Genomic DNA, 23246 nt, shown 5'->3' on the forward strand with positions numbered 1-23246 from the left:
ATGTTTTATCCTGATAGAAACACGTTTTCCAATTGGCACAATGAGGAACGGTCCAAATGGGGAGAATGTCCAGTAGCAGAGACCTGACTTACTTGAGAGTTAAGGTCACTATCAACCTACAGCCCATGGGTCTTTGTGCCAAAGAGGGTACTCTGGTAGAAAATGGTAATGTGACACCACTAGACCTCAGTCTATAGAATCCATCAGCCCAGTCATCCTGCACAACTCAATTTATAGACAGAACCCATAAAATTTTGCAGTCAGGAAAGAAACCTTCAAAGAGTTTCATGTCTTCAAAGGATCAATTTTCACAATTAAGCCCCCAATTTAAGGCAGCAGAATATATTTAGTGGGAATGCGGGCTGGTAATTATCTGTACAAAATAAGCAGCTCTCAACCCAAAAAGGAATTTGCACGTGCACACTACTGTTTGTATAAGCAGCCTTCTGTTTTGCACTTGAGGCCATATACTGTGCAGACACGGCTCCTTAAAACATTGTGGAGCCACTGTGATTTAGCTGGTTGGTATTCACCTAATGTCAGCAATTAGAGTCCAACTGCTGACCTAGGGGCAAATTCAAGTTCTTTACTGTCTTAGAGCTAAAAATGTGTATCTTAAAAAACAAGAGTAATTTAAAAATGGATAGGCTTACAGTTAACGTGTTTGGGGAGAAACATCCAGAGTTAATGATGAAATATCATGAGATGAATATTTCTTGAGAAATCCTCAAAAAATCCAGCCTCTGGAATAATACATTTTCCTGATTTGATTCAAGTTCACAGCTTACATCCAACTCTCAAATCACCTAAATCTAAAAACAGTTGTTCCTTTACACTCTGCTTCTGAAGGAAATGGCAACCCCCTTCAGTACTCTTGCCTGGAAAATTCATTGGGCTGAGGAGCCTGGTAGGCTACAGTCCATGGGGTTGCAAAGAGTCGGACATGACTGAGCAACTTCACATTCTTTTTCTTTCTGAAATACTGAGCTAAGAGTCCTGCTGTGAACACCTAGACAATGCTTAACGAAAATTTGTTGGTTCAGAACTGGAGTAAGAAAATAAACTGTGAAGAGCAGAAATCACCAAGAGTGGCTAATGTCAAAGGCAGCCACAGAGCACGTGGCCTCCCTTTGTGCGTGTTGAAGAGAGCTGTCCCAAGGCAGTCCTGACCACTGCACTGGGAGTCCTCCCTTCATTGTGTCACATCGGTTTGCCTTTCAAAAATCAATAATCGATTCTAGAAAAGATCTTCATAGTGTAGATGGCACTCTGAGTTTTCTTTCTTTAAAAACCTTCAGTTTTTTAAAACCACATGAGATAAAATCCACAAAAATACGTCTTAGCCCTTGAGGCCCTTTATAAAGGAGTTCTACTATTGCCTAGCAAACCTAAGTTCTTTATTAGCTTCCTTCTCATCATGTGAGAAGTTTGTGGTTTACACACACCACTTTTTTTTTTTTAAGTTATCCAGATTTAAGCAGCTTTATTTCCCTGCTGGAAACTTGGCAACATAAATGCCAAGTTTGCACATTTAGGATGTACTTTAAAAAAAAAAAAATTCTATGGAAATAATGACTGATTTAAAAGAATTAATATATCCACTGAAGCTTAGCTTAATAACACCGAAGCAGCAGTGGATTAGGGACAGGAAGATGGTGCAGGAATATTGTAAATCTTTTTTAAGCAAAATGACTCTATAATAACGGAGACAGTATATTTTCTTAGAAAACAGTTTTATTTAATAGTTTCTTGAAATTCTAGTGACAGATCTGACTGTTCACAAAGTAGATTAAAAAGTGATAAATGGGAAAAAGCAAAGATAATAGCTAACAGAACAGGGCACTAAAATTTATCATCAGTAATAAGTTCAGCTCATGAATCAGGACGTTAATCCTCTATATCATAGAGAAAGCAAATAGTGTGACTTATCTGTTAATTCTGACACAAAGCAAGAGAATTTCATGTGTCTTCCCAAGATATTTCTAATATACTTTTCTTCTAAGTAGCTAGAACAAATCATATGATAAATGGTGGGAGCAATGGGGTTTTTTCCCCCCTGGAGTAAAACAAGGAATCAAGGGGTAAAATGAGAGTACCAAGAAATGAAAGAAACATGTTCTTTATTAATTCAGAAGACAGAAAAGGACAGTAAGTATAGAAAGACAAGTTTCAGATCAACATCATCTAAGAAAGAATACCAAACACCTAGAGTTGTCTAACAATGAAATTGACTCCTTATGAAGTTTGTTTTCTGTCCCAGATGGTGTGCTGTAGAGCTCTAGCAGAATCTAGATGACCATTTGTCAAGGAGTTTTATGACAGCATCTTGTATTTCATTTTCTGCATATTTATTGATTGTTTTCATATACCAAGTAGGCTGGTTTATTAGTACCATGTACCTAGAAAGGCAAGTCCATTTTGCCTTTGTCATTGCCAAATACCACATCCCACAGTACTGGGGAAGGTAGTCAAGCTCAGGTGTGACCTCTGTTAACCCTGAAACCTTTGCCAATGCTAGCAGCGTTGGGCTACCTATTCAATACAGAGCAGTCAAGACCTGCCTTTGGAGCCACGACATGATATAAGTCAAGGAATTGACAACGTAATAGGCTAACACTCTCCATAATCCTCTCAAGACCATGCCTCGTGTCTGCACAGAGCTCTTGGTACCACTGGTGTCTACCACTTCTTTCCCATTCATCCGTGGTCTCACCTGGTTAGAAACCTAGGCTCACAGTGACCATATATGCTTGGAACAGTGCTAAATTATGCCTGTTGTCCCAACGTGATAATTAATAGAGCCCACTTTCACTTTCAAACCCATCCCAGTTTGAATAACAAATTATATTGTCACCGACCTATGACTAAGTCCTGGAGTAACTACCGTAGTTACCACTTTGCCTGATATTATGTTAATGGAAACTCATACATGTGAATACTGCTTGCTACCTTTGCACAGTGAAACCATATAGAACAAGGAGACTGTTTTGGAATTCACATAGGTCACCATGCAAAGCGAGGGCTACCAGTACTCACTGTGCTTTCTGACAGAATATTTCTGAAGCAGTCATTTCTGACCAGCTGAGATTACAAATCTCCTCTATCCCGTACTTTAGATGTTTCCCAAATATGTGACATATGAAGGAGGCTTTTCCAATTAGGAAGTTAAATATTAGGTCTCACACTACAACTGTTATTTTGCAATTGGCCTGTTGTCAGCAACAACAAGAAACCCAGGCATCTCTGGGACAATAGGTCTTCTTTGGATTTACTGTAGTTAAGAATACAGTTTGGTTTCCCTGTATTACAGATTCATGTGTCTACAAAAAGCTAGCTTTCTAGGGTACCTACAAACTCCTCTGGTTAAACACCTAAGCCAAGTAAAACTCTCTGATGCCTGTATGCCATTGTAATTTTGTGTCCCATTAACCAATGAAGAGTTTACTCCATTAATTCTTGCCTTGGGAAAGATCAAAGTTACTATGTAGTATATTTGGATGATATTCTAATATACTGTTCAGACTTTTTTGCAGAAATCCTCAATTTACATACAGCTCAGTTATCATCATTTTTAAGCTAATCCTAAGCAAGTTTCCATCCAGGCAGTAGAGTTCCAGAACATAGCTTGTCCTGGTCATTCATTAACACCTGTGTCTACCCTCTTGGAACATCAGACTCCCTGTGCTCAGTCGCTCAGTCATGTCCACCTCTTTGCAGCCCCATGGACTGTAGCCAGGCTCCTCTATCCATGGAATTTTCTAGGCAAGAATACTGGAGTGGTTTGCCATTTCCTAGTCCAGGAGATCTTCCCAACGAGGGATCGAACCCACATCTCTTGCATCTCCTGCAGGCAGATTCTTTTACCCCTAGCTCCACCTAGGAAGCCGTCAGACTGTCTAGACTAATACATTTGAAATTTCTGTGGTTTCAGCAAAACGCCATATGTTTCAAGTTCCATTTCTCCAGCATTTATGTTATGGGGTCGCACAGAGTCAGACACGATTGAAGCAACTTAGCAGCAATGAACATAAATGATAAATCCCAGTAGAAACTTGGATCTTTTAAAAAGACCCAAGTACCAACTACCTTACAAGAAGCTCGTCCCAAATACAGTAATGAGTGTTCTTGGAGGATCATTACTTTTACTTCATCATGCTACATTCACAATTCAGTCATTCAGTGATTGAAGTTTGAAGCAGATCTGACAAATCCAGAAAATCTCTTATGGTGTGAAATGACAACTCTTTTTTTGGATCAAGTAGATCTAGATTTATTTACTTCAATCTACTTTATCTAAAGCCCCTTTGCCTAGAAGCAGTTTAATGCAAAATGTGGTCAATGAACAAATCTCCTAAAAACCATTGCCCTTCTGAGATTTTCACCATCTTCTTGAATGTTTTAATTTCTTCTGTCATTCTCACACAGGCTTTTCAATATTTTTAAAAACTAATTTGTTTATATCTAACTTGTCATAAATATACTATTTACAGGATTTCAAAAACAAAAGCATTATTTTGTTTCCTTGTAGGCATCTTTTCCTTTTTGTAACCTTTGAGAATTTAATAATACACTACCTAAGAAAGAGGATTTGCCCAATTTTTAATTATTTTATTGTACTTATTTTTATTGCTTCAATAAATCCTTAAATAATCACAAGAGACTTGTAGAAGATCCACCATCCACAGAACTCTTCCCTCTGAAAGTTCCTCACAACTTATCAGCTGAACTTGGAATCACATAGACAAGGCTAATGCTGTCTTGGAACATCTATATCTATTATTTCCAAATTGAGTCAGTATCTGGTCCAAGTAGTTAATATGTTATATTAAACTTCACTACACTTCTCCACTGAGAGTTTATCATTCTTAAAAATCTTAGCTTCCATGGCCACTAATGCATCCTTAACATTAACATCCTCATTTGCTGTTTAGTCACTAAGTTGTTTCTGACTCTGCTACTCCATGAACTGCAGCACTCCAGGCTTCCCTGTCCTTTGCAATCTCCTGGAGTTTGTCAAACTCATATCCATTGAGTCAGTGAAGTCGGTGATTCTGTCTAACCATCTCATCCTCTGTCATCCCTCTCTCCTCCTAACCTCAATCCTTCCCAGCATCAGAGTCTTTTCTAATGAGTTGGCTCTTCACATCAGGAGGCTAAAGACTGGAGCTTCATCATCAGTCCTTCCAGTGAATATTCAGGGTTTATTTCCTTTAGAATTGACTGGTTTGATCTCCTTGCTGTCCCAGGGACTCTCAAGAGTCTTTTCCAGCACCACAATTCAAAAGCATCAGTTCTTTGGCTCTCAGCCTTCTTTACAGTCCAGCTCTCTCACTTGTACATGACTACTGGAGAAACAATAGCTTTGACTATATGGACCTTTGTTGGCAAAGTGATGTCTCTGCTGTTTAATATGATGTCTAAGTCTAAAACTCAGCATTCAAAAACCAAAGATCATGGCATCTGGTCTGATCATTTCATGGCAAATATATGGGGAAACAGTGACAGACTTTATTTTCTTAGGCTCCAAAATCACTGCAGATGGTGACTGCAGCCATAAAATTAAAAAATGCTTGATCCTTAGAAGAAAAGTTATGACAAACCTAGACAGCATATTAAAAAGCAGAGACATTCATTTGCCAACAAAGGTCCATCTAGTCAAAGCTATGGTTTTTCCAATAGTTATCTATGGATGTGAGAGTTGGAGTATAAAGAAAGCTGAATGCCTAAGAATTAATGCTTTTGAAGTGTGCTGTTGGAGAAGACTCTTGAGAGTCCCTTAGACTACAAGGAGATCCAAACAGTACATCCTAAAGGAAATCAGTCCTGAATATTCATTGGAAGGACTGATGCTGAGGCTGAAACTCCAATAGTTTGGCCACGTGATGCAAAGAGCCGACTCATTGGAAAAGACCCTGATGATGGGAAAGATTGAAGGCAGGAGGAGAAGGGGACAACAGAGCTTGAGATGGTTGGATAACATCACTGACTCAGTGGACATGAGTTTGAACAAGCCCAGGAAATGGTGAAGGACAGGGAAGCCTAGTGTGCTGCAGTCCATGGGGTCACAAAGAGTTGGACATGATTGACAACTGAATAACAAGTTTGTCATAGCTTTTCTTCCAAGAAGCAAGCATCTTTTAATTTCATGGCTGTGGTCACTGTCCACAGTGATTTTGGAGTCCAAGAAAATTAAGTCTGTCACTGTACATAACACACAATCCAATGTATCAATAAGGTAATACAGTCAACATAAACCATAGGTAGGTGGATAGGCATGGAATATCAGGAGAGATGCTGATTTTTGAAAACTTTATGTTATAGAGCTAACAGGAAGAATTCAGTTTACTCAACAGTTTTCATTTGTTATGTGAATATCTTTTGATGTAATAATCCTGTGATGTAGATATTTTTATTATCTCAATCACTAATTTTCCTAGTACTAATGAAGAAATTGGGACTCAGAGAAGTTAGGGCATTTGCCTATAGATCTGTTCATTGATGTTACTTTTCTTAGCTTTATTCAACCTACATCAGTTCAGTTCAGTTCAGTCACTCAGTAGTGTCCGACTCTTTGCAACCCCATGAATTGCAGCATGCCAGGCCTCCCTGTCCATCACCATCTCCCGGAGTTCACTCAAACTCATCACATAACTTCTACTAATCACCACTGCATCATCCGCAATCCACTGATGCTGCCACCCAACACACACTGCTGGAACAGCTGCTTTCTTTTGCTTTTTGAAATGTTTTTTCTAAACATCTTTGACTTAGCACCAGTGAGGTTTGGCTCTGACCACATGCTGATCCTTTCTTCTGGATAGGATGCTAAGCTCTTAGCACATCTTATATCTTTCACTCAGCTCTTAAGAATTTCTCTAACTCTTCACTAAAGTCTTTGGCTTCTTCAATCCTGATTCCTGGATTTTCTGAAGGGTTTAAAGATACAGGAACCAGGATCCAACCCAAGAACAGAAGGGTTGAGTAATTAAGGTTTAATTTTAATGAAATGAACAGAGTGTATTTAAATATCTTAAGGGTACAGACAAAAACTGACCTCTAATGTTCTCTAATGAAGTGTATTGGTATATATGTGTATAAATATACACTTATACTCTATGTGTAGCTATATAAATATACATGTATCTATTTTAGGATAAGAAAACATTTTCAGAAAAATAAAATATAAGGACCCATTGCTTTCCCATGTGTGGCTTGAGCCTCTGGGGAGACTTATCATCTCTTTCATTGTTAACCGGGGTATAGACCCCCATAGTTAAAGACATTTCTTTATTTTGGAATTTATTAGTTCATGTATGTAATCAAAGGTCTCAGGGCTCATTATAGAGTACTATTTTTTCTTAAGACAAAATGAGAAGCTACTTTAGCACTGTGCTAAAGTAGCACAGTGATGACAATAAACCTCAATCTAGAGTGATCCCCAGTTAATTTAAATAGAGCTTCCTGTCCCAAATTTCTTTAGGCCAAGTCTTGTCTAAATAGAAGGTTTGACCTTTCCTTCTTCCTGTCCACTTTGCACTCACTATGATACAGTTTAAGACAATTGGATAGACATTGCAAATTATGTCCTCGAAGTTGTAGTTACAGATAAAAGTTGTAGTTACAGATAAAACAAAAAGCAAAACACACATACTCGTGTGAGTTCTTCCTGAGAACTGATGGATCATCTCTCTACCCTAGTCCAGTGATAACAGTAGATAGGGTCAGAGTAAGGAGTATATAAAATGTGCAAACGTTATTGCCTCTGCTTTGGGTCAGTGTGACTGAGCCTCAGCCTCTCCCCTGCAGTGCCACTGCAATAGCAAATGGTGAGAAGTCAAGAAGAGGCTCCCAGGGTCTTCTCTAAGCCTGCATCTCGGGTGAGGTCCAGACAGCCAGTTGAAAATAAGAACCACTCACTTTTCAATCAGTTGTGTTTTCAGCACTACATAAAACTGATTTAACTGATTCTTGCTCAGGGAGTTGGCCAAGCCATTTAGCTGATTTACCACTGGCTTTTGATTCTAAAGTGAAGTCTGAAAATCATTATTTAAACTTATTAAAGAAAAAGAGAAACAAATGTTTATATAGTTTATCCTTGCTTGGGTTGTAGAGCAGGAATCACTGTCTGATCCTGTGCACCCTGCTGAATGTTCTTAGGTACCAAAAAAGAAAAGTGGGCTTCAAAAAATGACAAAAAATGTACTCAGAATTTTGAACACTATGCATTTCACGTCATCAAAATCTCTGAAAGCAAAAAGGTATTCTTGCTTTTTCAATCCTTTAAAAGAATTACAGATTTATATAAATGAGATACATTATTTAGCAATAATAATGTAAAGACTTCTATCAACAGTAATGATTAATGCCTTCTGAAGTATTTCCCAAGCATTCTGAAGAGTAGTCACTCCTGGTACATAAATATTTTGAAAACATATTGGGAACAATTTAACATTTTTTAAAGTAAAGAGAAATGACACTTTGACAGAAGCACCCTGGAAATTCACATCCTTCTTTTTTTTCAAGTAGTGGATTATATTCTCTGATATGAAAGCCTGTGGCCAGACCAGATTTTTCAGTGTTATTTATGTGTGTATCCATACTGTGCTCTCATGTCCTTTTAATCTTTTCTGGACAAATTAAGTTCAAATATATTTACATGAGCATTATTACAAATGAATAATTTAAATGTTCTTTAGACTATACTCCCTTACCACAGACACTTTCCTGAATATGATGCATTTATTACAGTACTTTTACATATATAAGTGTGATTTTAAAGATCAATGCAAGTCCTCCAGTTTTCTATATAACTTTCTATATTAACAATTATTATTATCACGCTCAGCTTTTGTTGTTGTTCACAATCTAATGTGATTTGGGCTCCTTCCCATTGCTTAGGACTAGCTAAGTCTAAGTAGTTAAATATGAATTCTTCCATCTTCATTGCTCATACCTTCCAAATCTCTCTTTTACTGTGCTCTGTTTGAAGTTTTTTCCCTGTATGATAATATGACATTGCCCTGACTTTGCTGCCTAGTCAACCTCGTGTACAATTAGAAGAGCTCCTGGGCCACATTCACACTGTCATCTGTCTCCTGCATGTGACTACCTCAATGGAGCTGATTTTGAGGCAGCTTTGTTAGCATCCTAATGACTGGCTTGTTCCAAGATCTTCTTTTTGGTAACCTAATCCTATTGACATGAAACTGAGCCTAGAATGTAGCTGATGCTGGTAAAATGCTTCAGGGATACCATCCACAAAGAATTTTCCACAGAGAGCCATGTAGCTCTCAAACCTCTTCCTGTACTTGGATTTTGATACAGCCTTAAATTACTAATTAAAGGGAGGGTCAAACAGACATGTGAATGCCTCTTCCATGCTTTTGATAAATAATTACTGAGCAATGCTATCGTACATGGTACAAGGTGGGGGAAGAACATTTATTGAGTACTAAGTGCCTTACCTGAGTATGACTATCATTGCTACAATCCTATAAAGGAGTTGTCTCATTCATGCTTAGAGATAGGCGAACTGAGACTGAAAGAAGTTATAAATACCCCTGGCACAGCTAGTAACAGTGGTGTTAAGAGTCACATCTTAGGATCACCTATTCTAAAATCAGCACCTTTTTTATGCATACTATTCCAAAGGTTAAAATACACATCCTCCATCCTACTGGACTCTGAAAAATTTGTTAAATGACAGCCCAAGAACTAAACTATAGCAGATTAAAAAGACATAATATATGCCAAAAAGTAATCATGAAATTAAGAGATGGATATAATATGATAAGTGCTTGAGAGGAGAGGTTAGTGGAGTTTGAAATGATCAGAAACAAGGTGGGTGTTGAATGGGATCCAGAAACAAAGGTTATTGGAAAGGTAACTGTACTTAAAGGTAATGCAAACTGAGAAGAGGGACATAAATTCTAATAAAAGCGAGGCTGAGAAAAAAGTTATAGGATCAGCAATAAGTATTTCTCCTTCACGAGACAGCAAACAAGACACACTAGCTGAAGAAAAATGTAAAAGAGTAATGTAAGGTTTAATTTCAAAAATCATGTTGCATTTGGATATGTAAAGCTTTTAAGAGCTAATAATAGTCTGTACTATTCATTAAGAAAAATAAAGGAGGAGGGACCACTGAAGATCTGTGAGTAAGACAACGACATGATGAGAATAAAATTGAAATTAGTCTGGACTAACTGTGCAAGATACCACAGAAGTAAAAGAAAACTGGAGGAAGGTGAGAGAAATTAGAAAGCTGGTGATCATATATATATATATATACACACACACACATAAATATATAAATATATATATATATATATATATATATATACACACACAAGTTGTAGTGGTAATAGCAGGAAGTTAACAAAAGGCTTAATGCTATGCTATGCTAAGTCACTTCAGTCATGTCCGACTCTGTGCGACCCCACAGACGGCAGCCCACCAGGTTCTCCCGTCCCTGGGATTCTCCAGGCAAGAACACTGGAGTGGGCTGCCATTTCCTTCTCCAATGCATGAAATTGAAAAGTGAAAGGGAAGTCGCTCAGTCATGTCCGACTCTTAGCGACCCTATGGATTGCAGCCTAACAGGCTCCTCCGTCCATGGGATTTTCCAAGCAAGAGTACTGGAGTGGGGTGCCATTGCCTTCTCCTAACAAAAGGCTTAAAGAACCCATGAAATGTTTCAGAGAAGCGTTTGCTCCGGTAAAGATACATGGTCCATTCTTAAGGGTATGAAGTTAACATAAGCAGTTTTAGTCTATGTTTTATTTTTAATTAATTTTCACATATGTTAATTGAATATTTCATTAACGCACAATGAAATAATACATTATGCTAGTGATGAACTAATTACAAACTGAAACCTATTTTTAAGCCTTTCCTTGAAAGAGGTACTTTTTCTTAATTGATTTTTTTTGGAGGGAGGACACTAGAATTAAATGTCATGTAGCAATATTAAATTTGATGAAAAATATAGTATCATTAGTCTTTAAAAGTAAAACTTAATGAACATGTTACTCTTATTTTTCCATTGTCACAGATACTTAATTATATAAAATATGATCCTATTTTTAAACTTCTAAAATGCCAACTGAATAATTTTGCAGCAGAATTTGGGGGATGGAATAATAAGTGGGTTGTTTGACTTGCAATGTTAAATTGTGGGTTCCCATTTATTTCACTACAAGAGAAATAATATTGATTTTCAAATATAGTAATAATTCTTAAAGAGAACCTTCTCATATGTAACTCACACTATAAAGATATGTTCCTGAATCTACTTTGTAAGGCTCGTAATCTTTAAATGTATTTCGTGCTCTTATTTATGAGCTTCTTATCAGAGTGGTGCTCACATTCTAAATAAGATTTGTAATTTAAACTTCTCTAAATGTGAGTACACAGAGTTGAGGCTACATGATCAGAAACAGGCGAATGTCTGCTTCCTTAAAATTTCATCTAAGAGTAATAAGATGTGTGTCAGTGATGAATCTTAGCCAAATTTCTGGGTAATGTTAAGTCTCAATTTATGTAGAGCTACTTCATTAGATAAGCAGACTTCTTAGAAGCCAGACCTCCCAAACCAGCATTTGCAATAAAGAAAAAAGAGCTGTTAATAGTAATTCTCTCATTGTTGATGGTGGTAGAATTATCTGTTTATATTTGTTTTGATTTTTCTATTTTGAGAGGATCTTTTTATGACCACCAAAGCCAGAAGATATTTCTTATTTTAAAATGGAGTTTAAAAGGATTTTAAAAGTTAATAAGTAAGTAACATTTTCTAATTTCCCTTCTCTAAAAGGTCTGTCATCTAATATATAAGGCTGGGAGTTTAAAAAAAAATCCTTTCGTTTATTTTCTCACCCATTACTGTTCTGGATAAGAATAGCCAGAAATAATAACATGATGATGATGATTATAATGATAGTCTAATAACTAAACTTAAGAATTTATATAAATATATGTGTGTTTATGGGACTTCTCCAGTGGCTCAGTAGTAAAGAATCTGCCTGCAATGCAGGAGATGTGGGTTTGATCCCTGGGTCAGGAAGACTGCCTGGAGAAGGCAATGGCAACCCACTCCAGTATTCTTGCCTGGAGAATACCATGGACAGGGGAGCCTGGTGGGCTACAGTCCATGGGGTTGAAAAATGGTTGGACATGACTTAGCAACTAAACAACAATTGTGTTTATATATATATATATATGTATGTATGTACACATGGACATCACCAGATGGTCAACACCAAAATCAGATTGATTATATTCTTTGCAGCCAAAGATGGAGAAGCTCTATACAGTCAGCTAAAATAAGACCAGGAGCTAACTGTGGCTCAGACCATGAACTTCTTATTGCCAAATTCAGACTTAAATTGAAGAAAGTAGGGAAAACCACTAGACCATTCAGGTATGACCTAAATCAAATCCCTTATGATTATACAGTGGAAGTGAGAAATAGATTTAAGGGCCTAGATCTGATAGATAGAGTGCCTGATGAGCTATGGAATGAAGTTCGTGACATTGTACAGGAGACAGGGATCAAGACCATCCCCAGGGAAAAGAAATGCAAAAAAGCAAAATGGCTGTCTGGGGAGGCCTTACAAATAGCTGTGAAAAGAAGAGAAGTGAAAAGCAAAGGAGAAAAGGAAAGATATAAACATCTGAATGCAGAGTTCCAAAGAATAGCAAGAAGAGATAAGAAAGTCTTCTTCAGCGATCAATGCAAAGAAATAGAGGAAAACAACAGAATGGGAAAGACTAGGGATCTCTTCAAGAAAATCAGAGATACCAAAGGAACATTTCATGTAATGATGGGCTTGATAAAGGACAGAAATGGTATGGACCTAACAGAAGCAAAAGATATTAAGAAGAGATGGCAAGAATACACAGAAGGACTGTACAAAAAAGATCTTCACGACCCAGATAATCACAATGGTGTGATCACTGACCTAGAGCCAGACATCCTGGAATGTGAAGTCAAGTGGGCCTTAGAAAGCATCACTACGAACAAAGGTAGTGGAGGTGATAGAATTCCAGTTGAGCTATTCCAAATCCTGAAAGATGATGCTGTGAAAGTGCTGCACTCAATATGCCAGCAAATCTGGAAAACTCAGCAGTGGCCACAGGACTGGAAAAGATCCGTTTTCATTCCAATCCCAAAGAAAGGCAATGCCAAAGAATGCTCAAACTACCGCACAATTGCATTCATCTCACACGCTAATAAAGCAATGCTCAAAATTCTCCAAGCCAGGCTTCAGCAATATGTGAACTGTGAACTTCCTGATGTTCAAGCTGGTTTTAGAAAAGGCAGAGGAACCAGAGATCAAATGGCCAACATCTGCTGGATCATCGAAAAAGCAAGAGAGTTCCAGAAAAACATCTATTTCTGCTTTATTGCCTATGCCAAAGCCTTTGACTGTGTGGATCACAATCAGCTATGGAAAATTCTGAAAGAGATGGGAATACCAGACCACCTGATCTGCCTCTTGAGAAATCTGTATGCAGGTCAGGAAGCAACAGTTAGAACTGGACATGGAACAACAGACTGGTTCCAAATAGGAAAAGGAGTACGTCAAGGCTGTATATTGTCACCCTGTTTATTTAACTTATATGCAGAGTACATCATGAGAAACGCTGGGCTGGAAGAAGCACAAGCTGGAATCAAGATTGCCGGGAGAAATATCAATAACCTCAGATATGCAGATGACACCACCCTTATGGCAGAAAGTGAAGAGGAACTCAAAAGCCTCTTGATGAAGGTGAAAGTGGAGAGTGAAAAAGTTGGCTTAAAGCTCAACATTCAGAAAACGAAGATCATGGCATGCAGTCCCATCACTTCATGAGAAATAGATGGGGAAACAGTGGAAACAGTGTCAGACTTTATTTTTCTGGGCTCCAAAATCACTACAGATGGTGACTGCAGCCATGAAATTAAAAGACGCTTACTCCTTGGAAGGAAAGTTATGACCAACCTAGATAGCATATTCAAAAGCAGAGACATTACTTTGCCAACAAAGGTTCGTCTAGTCAAGGCTATGGTTTTTCCTGTGGTCATGTATGGATGTGAGAGTTGGACTGTGAAGAAGGGTGAGCGCCGAAGAATTGGTGCTTTTGAACTGTGGTGTTGGAGAAGACTCTTGAGAGTCCCTTGGACTGCAAGGAGATCCAACCAGTCCATTCTGAAGGAGATCAGCCCTGGGATTTCTTTGGAAGGAATGATGCTAAAGCTGAAACTCCAGTACTTTGGCCAGCTCATGTGAAGAGTTGATTCATTGGAAAAGACTCTGATGCTGGGAGGGATTGGGGACAAGAGGAGAAGGGGACGACAGAGGATGAGATGGCTGATGGCATCACTGACTCGATGGACATGAATCTGAGTGAACTCCGGGAGTTGGTGATGGACAGGGAGGCCTGGCATGCTGCGATTCATGGGGTTGCAAAGAGTCCGACACGACTGAGTGACTAATCTGATCTGACCTGATGTATATATGGGGGGCGGTGTGTGTGTGTACAAATGCAAATAAAAAGTAGTATTGTCAGGTGAGGAGATAAGGAACAGTGAAATAATCCACCAACCCACTTGAAGTGTTACATTTGACTAAGGAGTATGAGGGAGATTAAATCTGTATATAACAACAAGAGGAAAACCACTCACCTATAATGATAAAACCAAGATATAATTTTATGTAAGTGATTTCTAGTCCCTCCCAATAATGACTCCTAGAAATCGGTTTCCTCCTGTCATGTTTTTCTAATCCTATCTACAGTTTCTACAATCCTGATGCTTATCTTTATGATGCTCTATTCTAAAATACAATAATTATTGGCCCAGACATTACAGTTGATAAAATTAAATTTATTATACCACATTATATTACACTGTAATATATACTGCTAGATGTGTGGGAAGTACATTCTCAAAGGCCCTAGTAGGGAAACTCCCATACATTCTTCCTTCTTCTCCACAAGCTTGATTCCATCAAACATACCCATGGATGTAGAGACAGCTGCCTGAACCTTTGTTTTTAAAAGCTGATTCTGCTGAAGTCCTACATCTCAACAGTCATCTTACTCTAATACTGAAGAAGGGCTTGTAATCCTCCATTCAAGCTCAAATGCTCCTAAAGGTACAGAATCCTGACCACTGGATATCAGGATACCAAAACATAAAGACCAAAAAAGACTGGCAATCTGATAAGAAAATTAAATTTTATGTTGAAAAATATTCTAAATATTGCCTGAAGGAACACTACATACTTGGAATTCTCCAATTTAAATTTGTCATGTTAAGTATTCCTGAGTGACCCCACAGGTACATGGTGTCTATGTCTGTGTATCTTAGCTGCCCCTGAACCTATTATTACAAAGGGTGTATGCTGGCTCTGCAGAATGGATGAGTGAGTTATGAGTAAGCCCAGCATCTATTAGCACACACATCTTCATGAAGCTTTGTATTTGTATACTCAAGTGAATTTGGACACTGGAGAAGGTCCCTATGGAACAATAGTCCATTCTACACTGTGATGGATAAAATCATTTTAGAGTAAGGAAATACACTGAAGAATCTTAACAATTTTCCTTTGAAACACTTTGATCTTGACTGAGTATTTACCAACAATATTCTCAAATTACAAAGTCATTCAGAGATCCCTTAAATGTAATAGATTAGATTAGATTGAAGCTAGGAATCTAATTCACAGCAATTTTAAATTAGGGTGCCAATTAACAAGAAAAAATGATTATGACATTGAACATATTGTCTGCCTTCTTATAATAGATTAATCAGCCTAAACTCATAGCCATTTCAGTTTTTAATGCAGACCACATTTAAACCTCTAAAGCTTAATTACCACAACAACAAAAAGCAAAGTCTCTAATTAGAAGCATCCCTTACTATCTATTCCATAAAATGTAAATTTATGTATAAGTAATTTGTGTATGCATTCTCAGTCGCTCAGTCGTGTCTGACTCTTTGGAACCCCATAGACTGTAGCCTGCCAGGCTCCTCTATCCATAGGATTTTCCAGGTAAGAATCCTGGGGTGAGTTGCCATTTCCTCCTCCAGGGGATCCTCCCCATCAAGGGACTGAACCCATGTCTCCTGAATCTGTTGCATTTGTCTGGCAGATTCTTTCCTACTGAGCCACCTGTGAAGCCCATATGTAATGTTTTGCTCTGATTTAATTGCCTCAGAGTTTTTCATCTTTTTTCACTGATGAACATTCCAATTCTTCAGTGGAGGAATTATGTCTTTATTTATTCAACAAATGTGCATTTCTAATTTTCCCCATACCAAAATGGACTTCAGGTGAGATGACATTCAATAAGTAATGATTAGCTAGGTTTTCTTGTGTGACAGTTTAGCAGGCTCAGAGAAAGCTTTCAAGGATTGACACTTGTCTTCATGGTATGGTATTTCACCTAAAGAAATGCATGGTTGTTCTTACTAGTACATTAACAACCCCATAATAATGTATGTTTTCACTATTTTTCCATGCTAAGGTTATTGCTTCTCCTCACCAAAATGCAGTTGATTTTTGTAAATATACATGTGAATCATTCTCACAGTCAGTGAGAATAATTTCTTAGCTTCAGTTTTCTTTCTAAAGCTCACATATTTCATACAGAGTTGCCTCTCACAGAAGGAAATTCCACTGTGTCGTACAGAGAAAAAAAATAACCATGCCAACACTCAGATGCAAACAGTGGAATGTTCAACCAAAAATGAACTAGCCAAGGCTTACACAATTTGAACAATGAAATAAATAATAGTAAGATTGTTTTCTAACCCAAAGAATAAAGGACATATTCATGAATCCACACTGATGCAAATAAATGACCAAACAAAAACACAAATGAACTGGAGAGCTGAAGAACTCTAGTTAATAAATGTTGAATGAATGAGAGAAGCAGATCACTCCTAGATCACAGTAAGAAGACTACAGTAATAACTTTTGCAGGCAAGATTCAGGGATCAAGGCTAAATTAAAGAGAAACAGGAAATCTGCATAGCCTCAAATTACCTCCTTCAACATAGTTGTTCCATAGTTTTAACAAATTCTTTGTTTTTTTTTTTTTTTTTATTCTTTGAATTTTAACAAATTCTTTCCACAAATTCTTTGATATTCCTCCCTAGGAGGTGGAAATTAATCCCCAGTTCCCTTAAGTGTGGTGTGGACTTAGTGTTGAATTCTTAAGAATAGTTTGGAAAGGAAAATTTAGTAACTTTACAGTAGCAAATCCTTGTAGGCTATCACTCATAATAAAACACTGATAACACGTACCTTCTCAGATCATGAGAACACATCTCTGTGTTTTCTTCTCCAAAATCCACAAGCATAGTCTAGTCATGAGAAAACACAGACAAACCCAAACTTAGGGATATATTAGACGACTTGTGACCAAAATGGTTCACAAGTGTTGAAAGGTCAGGAAAGGTCAGAAGGTCATGAAACAGAAGGCCAGACAGAGGGACTGTCACAGATGGGAGGAGACTGAGGAGATGTGACGACTGACTGTAACATGATATCCAGGCTTAGACACAGAACAGCAAAAAGACCCTAGGGGAAAATGGGGACATGCAAGTAAAATCTATGGATTGGTAACTAGTACTGTGCCAATGTTAATATCCTAGTTTTGGTCATCTTACCAGGCAAAATGTAAGATGTTAACCTTAAGGGAATAAGGAACTCTCTGAACCATCTTTGCAACTCTTACTAAGACCAAAATTAACTTAAAATAGTTTTTAAAAGCTAGAAGGAATCTTCCGTAAAAAAATTGATTCAACCTCCTGTCTTCTGTCATGTATTAATTCAATCAATCAATTATTCCTAGAATGCAAGAAATTTATCTGTTGTTTTCATCACTGCAGCCCCAGTAGCCACATGTAATGTGCAATGAGGGGATTTTTTTAACTGAACTAAAAATAATATCTAATGATTTGGACTTATATCTTAAAAGTAAAAATTTTAAGAAAAAAGTAGTATTTTTATATCTTAAAAATAATGACCATAACTACAGTAACAACACACCCTGGATATCAAGAGTGTTCTCATACTCGATTTTTTTAAAAAAATCTATCGCATTTTCATAAGCTACTTCATATCTTCCTCGTCTGGGGGAGTTGAGGTGAATTTGCTGACAAGGACTCACACTGTACCTTGTTTCAAGATTCTTTAATCAGGAAGCTAGATATCGCCTTCTGAAGATTTCAGAAGTTGCAATGGCCTCGGCGATAGATGATCAGTCCTAAGGAAAGTGATCTGGAACTCATTCCTGAGCACCAGGAACTTGTTACATGATGTACTCTGTGACCTGGAGGTTTCTGAGTTAACACTCGGCAGGAAGTTGACAGGGCACAGGTTACACTCTGCTTTATCTTCAAACAGGTTTTAGGAGGAAGGGAAAATCACAGGGAGATTGCAAACACTTCTGGTGAGAGAATTCTTTCAATGTGAGAGAGTTTCACCCTGCTGTCAGAAAGCTTCATTCCTGACACTTTTCTCTATTTAAACAGAGTCATCTTTGGAACGTCAAACTGACAAGATATGGCTTTTCAGCATTTTCAGAAATGGTAACTTTTGGTGAAGTGATTCAACCTTGTAATCTGACACAAGGAAAAAAAAAAAAAGTATTCTGATCTGCATTTAAAATGTGCTGCTTTTGAGCCAGGACATAAATAATGAGTCTGCTTAGCAACTGAATTGGCCAAAATAAATAATAATCTCTCTTCTGCTTTTTACATCTCCATAATATGTGTAATTCTTGCTGAAAACCCAAAGAAGATACCATATGGATTTTTTTTTGGTGGGCTAATCTCATAAAATTACAAATAAAGCTTTCACAGAATTGTAACATCTGCTTCACCATTACACTGGAGAAAAGTCATCTTTGCAGCATCACATGAGGACATAGAGTTTCATGTCCAAGTTGCCTTCCATTTTGGCATTCCCGTTGTCTTTGAGAGGGCTTGGAGAACATCAGCAATAAATGCCAGATGAGTGAAACAAGCCTCTGGAGAGAAAGAGGGTTTTGCTTTATTTTACAGATAGTATGATCAAAATTGAAGTACAGTGTTATTAATTAGTTCAGAATAACCTATGTAAGATTTTTAAATACACGTTTTCTCAAGAAGCAAATGTCATGAGTGGATGTAGAATGGAATGTCCAAAGAGTTTGACCTTTGCTTTCACACTGGAGCTACTTAAAGGATGTCAATTTAGAGGTCCACTGACACATTGGAAATGACCCTGGTGCCTGCTATGCCTTTCTTTTATCTTTGTATGTACTTCGACAAGGACAGGCTATGCCTAAATATTTCTCCGAGCTAACTGTGTATTTCCACTCCTGTTGCTGCCACCCTGGTCCAGGCCATCATGCTTCCCCTTGTCTCCGTCTCGCTTACGTCTATCCAGTGGAGTGCTGGTAAACCAGCTTTCCAAAACAACAGCAAAACTCAAAACCCTCACTTGTGGTGTTTGCCAATTTCCAACACGTAAATTTTTCCACCATGTTCTATGTCAAACCACCCACAGTTTAACAACCAGTTAACAAAATTCCTGAACATTTAACAACTGGCATTCTTGGGTCAGTGTGAGCTGGCTCAAGCCCACCACTGCCTCCATGTGATGTCTTACACAGCCAATCATCTGTAGTCTCCTTGCTTAAAAACTTCAGTAGCTCCCATTTCCCTGCACTCTAAGTGGCAAACCCCTCACCAAACTGATAAAACCCTCCACAGTCTGGCCCATGCTTATCTCTCCAGTCTCACTGGATGACCCTCTTTTATTCATACCCCAGCCATATTAATTTTTTTTTAGTTCCTTTAATTTATTTACCATGATATCTCTGGTTATTGGATGATCAAATATAGATTCCTTGTTCTCTTCATCTTGATAATTCCTACTTATTCAGGTATCAGTAGAAAGATTCATTGTGCAGGAAAACTAACCAGGTAGGCATTCCTAACATATTCTCCTACAGTTCTTCTCACATCAGAAAACTCCTACAAGTCCAACAAGATTAGTTATTTAATTACTTTTCTACCTTCAAAACTAGAAACTTTCTGAAGGCAGGAGCCATAGCTCTAAGACAATCACTTTATTTCCAGGGCCTAAGAAAAGCATCTAGTACCTAATAGATCCTCACTTTATTTGCAGGTGAAATAATATTTGTTAAATAATAAGCAAATGGGGATTTACATTCAAATACCCTGATCTTAGGCATAGGTGCACATTTATAAATAAAAGAGATTCATAGCTGTAGTCAGAATTATAACTATTGCCATTTAGGGTCAAGTAATTAAAAAAAAGTCTCTGAATTCTTAAAAGAAAAATATGATTTAAAATGTAATGCATTCTGAAAGCTGAGGTCTTATGAAATCAAAAGGCATGTAGCTTCTAGTGGTGACTGAGAAATGCCACCCTTGAAGAAGCATTCTGAGTATAAAACAGAAACACATTCTTTCCTACTCCAGGGCGCACACTTTCGCATCTTGATTCGGAGCCTGGAACTCAAAGACAAATTTTTATAAACTTGTCAGGGGTGATATACACTGAATTCTTGTATTAAGAAAGAATCAGGCTAGATGATCTTCAAATCTGCTCCCAATTCAAGGGCTCTAAAATTCCATAAAATAAATATAAGGGGGTGGGCGTGGTAGAATGATAGAGGTCTCTTCTATGTCAACTTAGCTTTTGCATACTGGTGCCCTGGCAATGACCTTGAAAGTTAGGAGAAAATATTGCTACAGATGGGGACACACGTGCACTGAGCAGTGTCCAGAAAAAGGCACAGGGTAGCCCTGGGGGAGCAATTTCACTCTGTAGCCATCGATCTTTTGTCTAATATTGATGTTGGAAAAAGCTATATTCAGAGATTCGAGGGATTAAAGGTGTATGTACAGACAAGGCATAAAATGCTGAAGATATTGTGTCCGTGTATTCTCAAACCATTTAGGTTCCTAAATGTGGTTTCCCACATAAATCAACCAAAAGTTTTGGAGCAGTCTATGAAAAATGCCTTGTAAATATTAAAATGCATTTTTGAAAGCTCAATTAAAATTGTAACCCCAGGAATAAGAAATAGTCCTGCATTCTTTCAGGATATAAGTGCTGAATACCTTCTCTTAGTTGCCCAAAATCATCCCTGCAGGTGGTGATGGGGTGTCCATATGCATATGACACAGTCTGTGTCCTCAGAGTACGAGCAGTAGAGCAGCAAAAGCACATACGGTATAAATACTTGTAATTCTGAATAATAAGTATTGTCATCACACTATGTATAAACTACTCCTCAGGAGCATGGGGTAGCTGCCATGTGTTCTCTTTTAATTAGTTCTTTCAAAGGCCACCAAACGTTTGCAAATAGTTAGCCGGTTGTATTTTACACATTCTCCCACCCTCACATTTTAACATACCTGAAACACTGTTACAGGTGCATATTGATTTTAAGTTGTATCACATTTTCAAAAATGTTGAAAAGAGTAAAAATATGTTTGCACAGAAGTAATGAGGTTCCAAAATCACTGCAGATGGTGATTGCAGCCATGAAATTAAATGACGCTTACTCCTTGGAAGGAAAGTTATGACCAACCTAGACAGCATATTCAAGAGCAGAGACATTACTTTGCCAACAAAGGTCTGTCTAGTCAAGGCTATGGTTTTTCCTGTGGTCATGTATGGATGTGACAGTTGGACTGTGAAGAAAGCTGAGTGCTGAAGAATTGATGCTTTTGAACTGTGGTGTTGGAGAAGACTCTTGAGAGTCCCTTGGACTGCAAGGAGATCCAACCAGTCCATTCTGAAGAAGATCAGTCCTGGGTGTTCATTGGAAGGACTGATGCTAAAACTGAAACTCCAATACTTTGGCCACCTCATGTGAAGAGTTGACTCATTGGAAAAGACCCTGATGCTGGGAGGGATTGGGGGCAGGAGAAGAAGGGGACGACAGAGGATGAGATGGCTGGATGGCGTCACCGACTCAATGGACATGGGTTTGGGTGGACTCCGGGAGTTGGTGATGGACAGGGAGGCCTGGTGTGCTGCGGTTCATGGGGTCGCAAAGTCAGACACGACTGAGCGACTGAACTGAACTGAATGAGGTAATAGGCTGAAGAAAACTTGACAAATGACAGCAAATTCTTTTAGGTAGTTAATTAAGTTAACGGGAAAACCAAATGGCAGAGACATTTGATGAGTGATATGGATACAAGGGTCTACTCTCCACTGGTGCTCGGTTTCTGGTGGGGTTGGATGTGGGAATGAGGATAGCACTCTACAATTTAAGGAAAGACTGAAAAGATTTGAAAGTTTCCAAGGCAAAACCAAGAATGAGGCAAGCAAAAATGAAAGAGGAAGAGAAAATAGTCAAGTAGCGGAAAACTGTTTGGGAAATACTGTGAGTCTCCTTCTCTATGTAAGAATCCTAGCAGTTTGATCTTGAATTTTGAAAGAAAGAGAGAGCCTTAATGAAATGTAAGATATAGATAGGACTAGGCTTATGGGAATCCCAGGGACGGAGAAGCCTGGTAGGCTGCAGTCCATGGGGTCGCACAGATTTGGACACGACTGAAGCGACTTGGCGGCAGCAGCAGGCTTATGGGTGTGCAACCTGTGAGGTCATCCCATGCTTCATTTCATGCTCTGCTGTTACTGCCTTGAAATTCTCACTCTTTGAAAGTATGTTTTTTAAGCTAATTCTAACAGGACAATGGAGCATGTGTGAACAGAGGAGATATGTGCATGTGGAAATTTCTTGCCACCTCTTTTTCGTATAGGGAGGAATCTCCATGACCTGTGAGCATAGACATACAGTGGGTCTACCACCTGTGGGAGTTGAACATATTCTGTTTACTGCTGAGTAAGTGGGGAGACTGAGAGCCCTGGAAGATTCACTATCAATTAAAACACAATTTGCAGAAAGAAGTGGGTGGCACTCTAAGAAACAAAAATATCTCAGAAAATTTATCACATACCTTATTTGCATTGCTTCTCTGTACTAGCTGATTACTGTTTTTTTCTTTTCCATTATAGTTTATTCCAGGATATTGGATATAGTTCCCCGTGCTATACAGTTGGAACTTCTATATTTTGAGAGTTTGCATATGCTAATCCCAACTCCCAATCTGTCCCACCCTGATCCCTCCTCTCTCCCTTGGCAACCACAGATTTGTTATCAATGTCTTTGTTTTTGTCTCATAGATAAGTTCATTTTGGGTCATATTTTAGATTCTACTT

General features: G+C 38.1%; 1 long non-coding RNA gene across 1 annotated transcript in view; it reads left to right on the forward strand.

Annotated features, from left to right (window-relative positions):
* Nucleotides 1–23246, forward strand: part of LOC139186952 (uncharacterized) — a 264026-nt gene that overhangs the window by 94196 nt on the left and 146584 nt on the right. The gene's annotated exons all lie outside the window — the stretch shown is intronic.

Source organism: Bos indicus, chromosome 14, assembly GCF_029378745.1.
Source record: "Bos indicus isolate NIAB-ARS_2022 breed Sahiwal x Tharparkar chromosome 14, NIAB-ARS_B.indTharparkar_mat_pri_1.0, whole genome shotgun sequence".
In the NCBI taxonomy this organism is placed as follows: Eukaryota; Metazoa; Chordata; class Mammalia; order Artiodactyla; family Bovidae; genus Bos; species Bos indicus.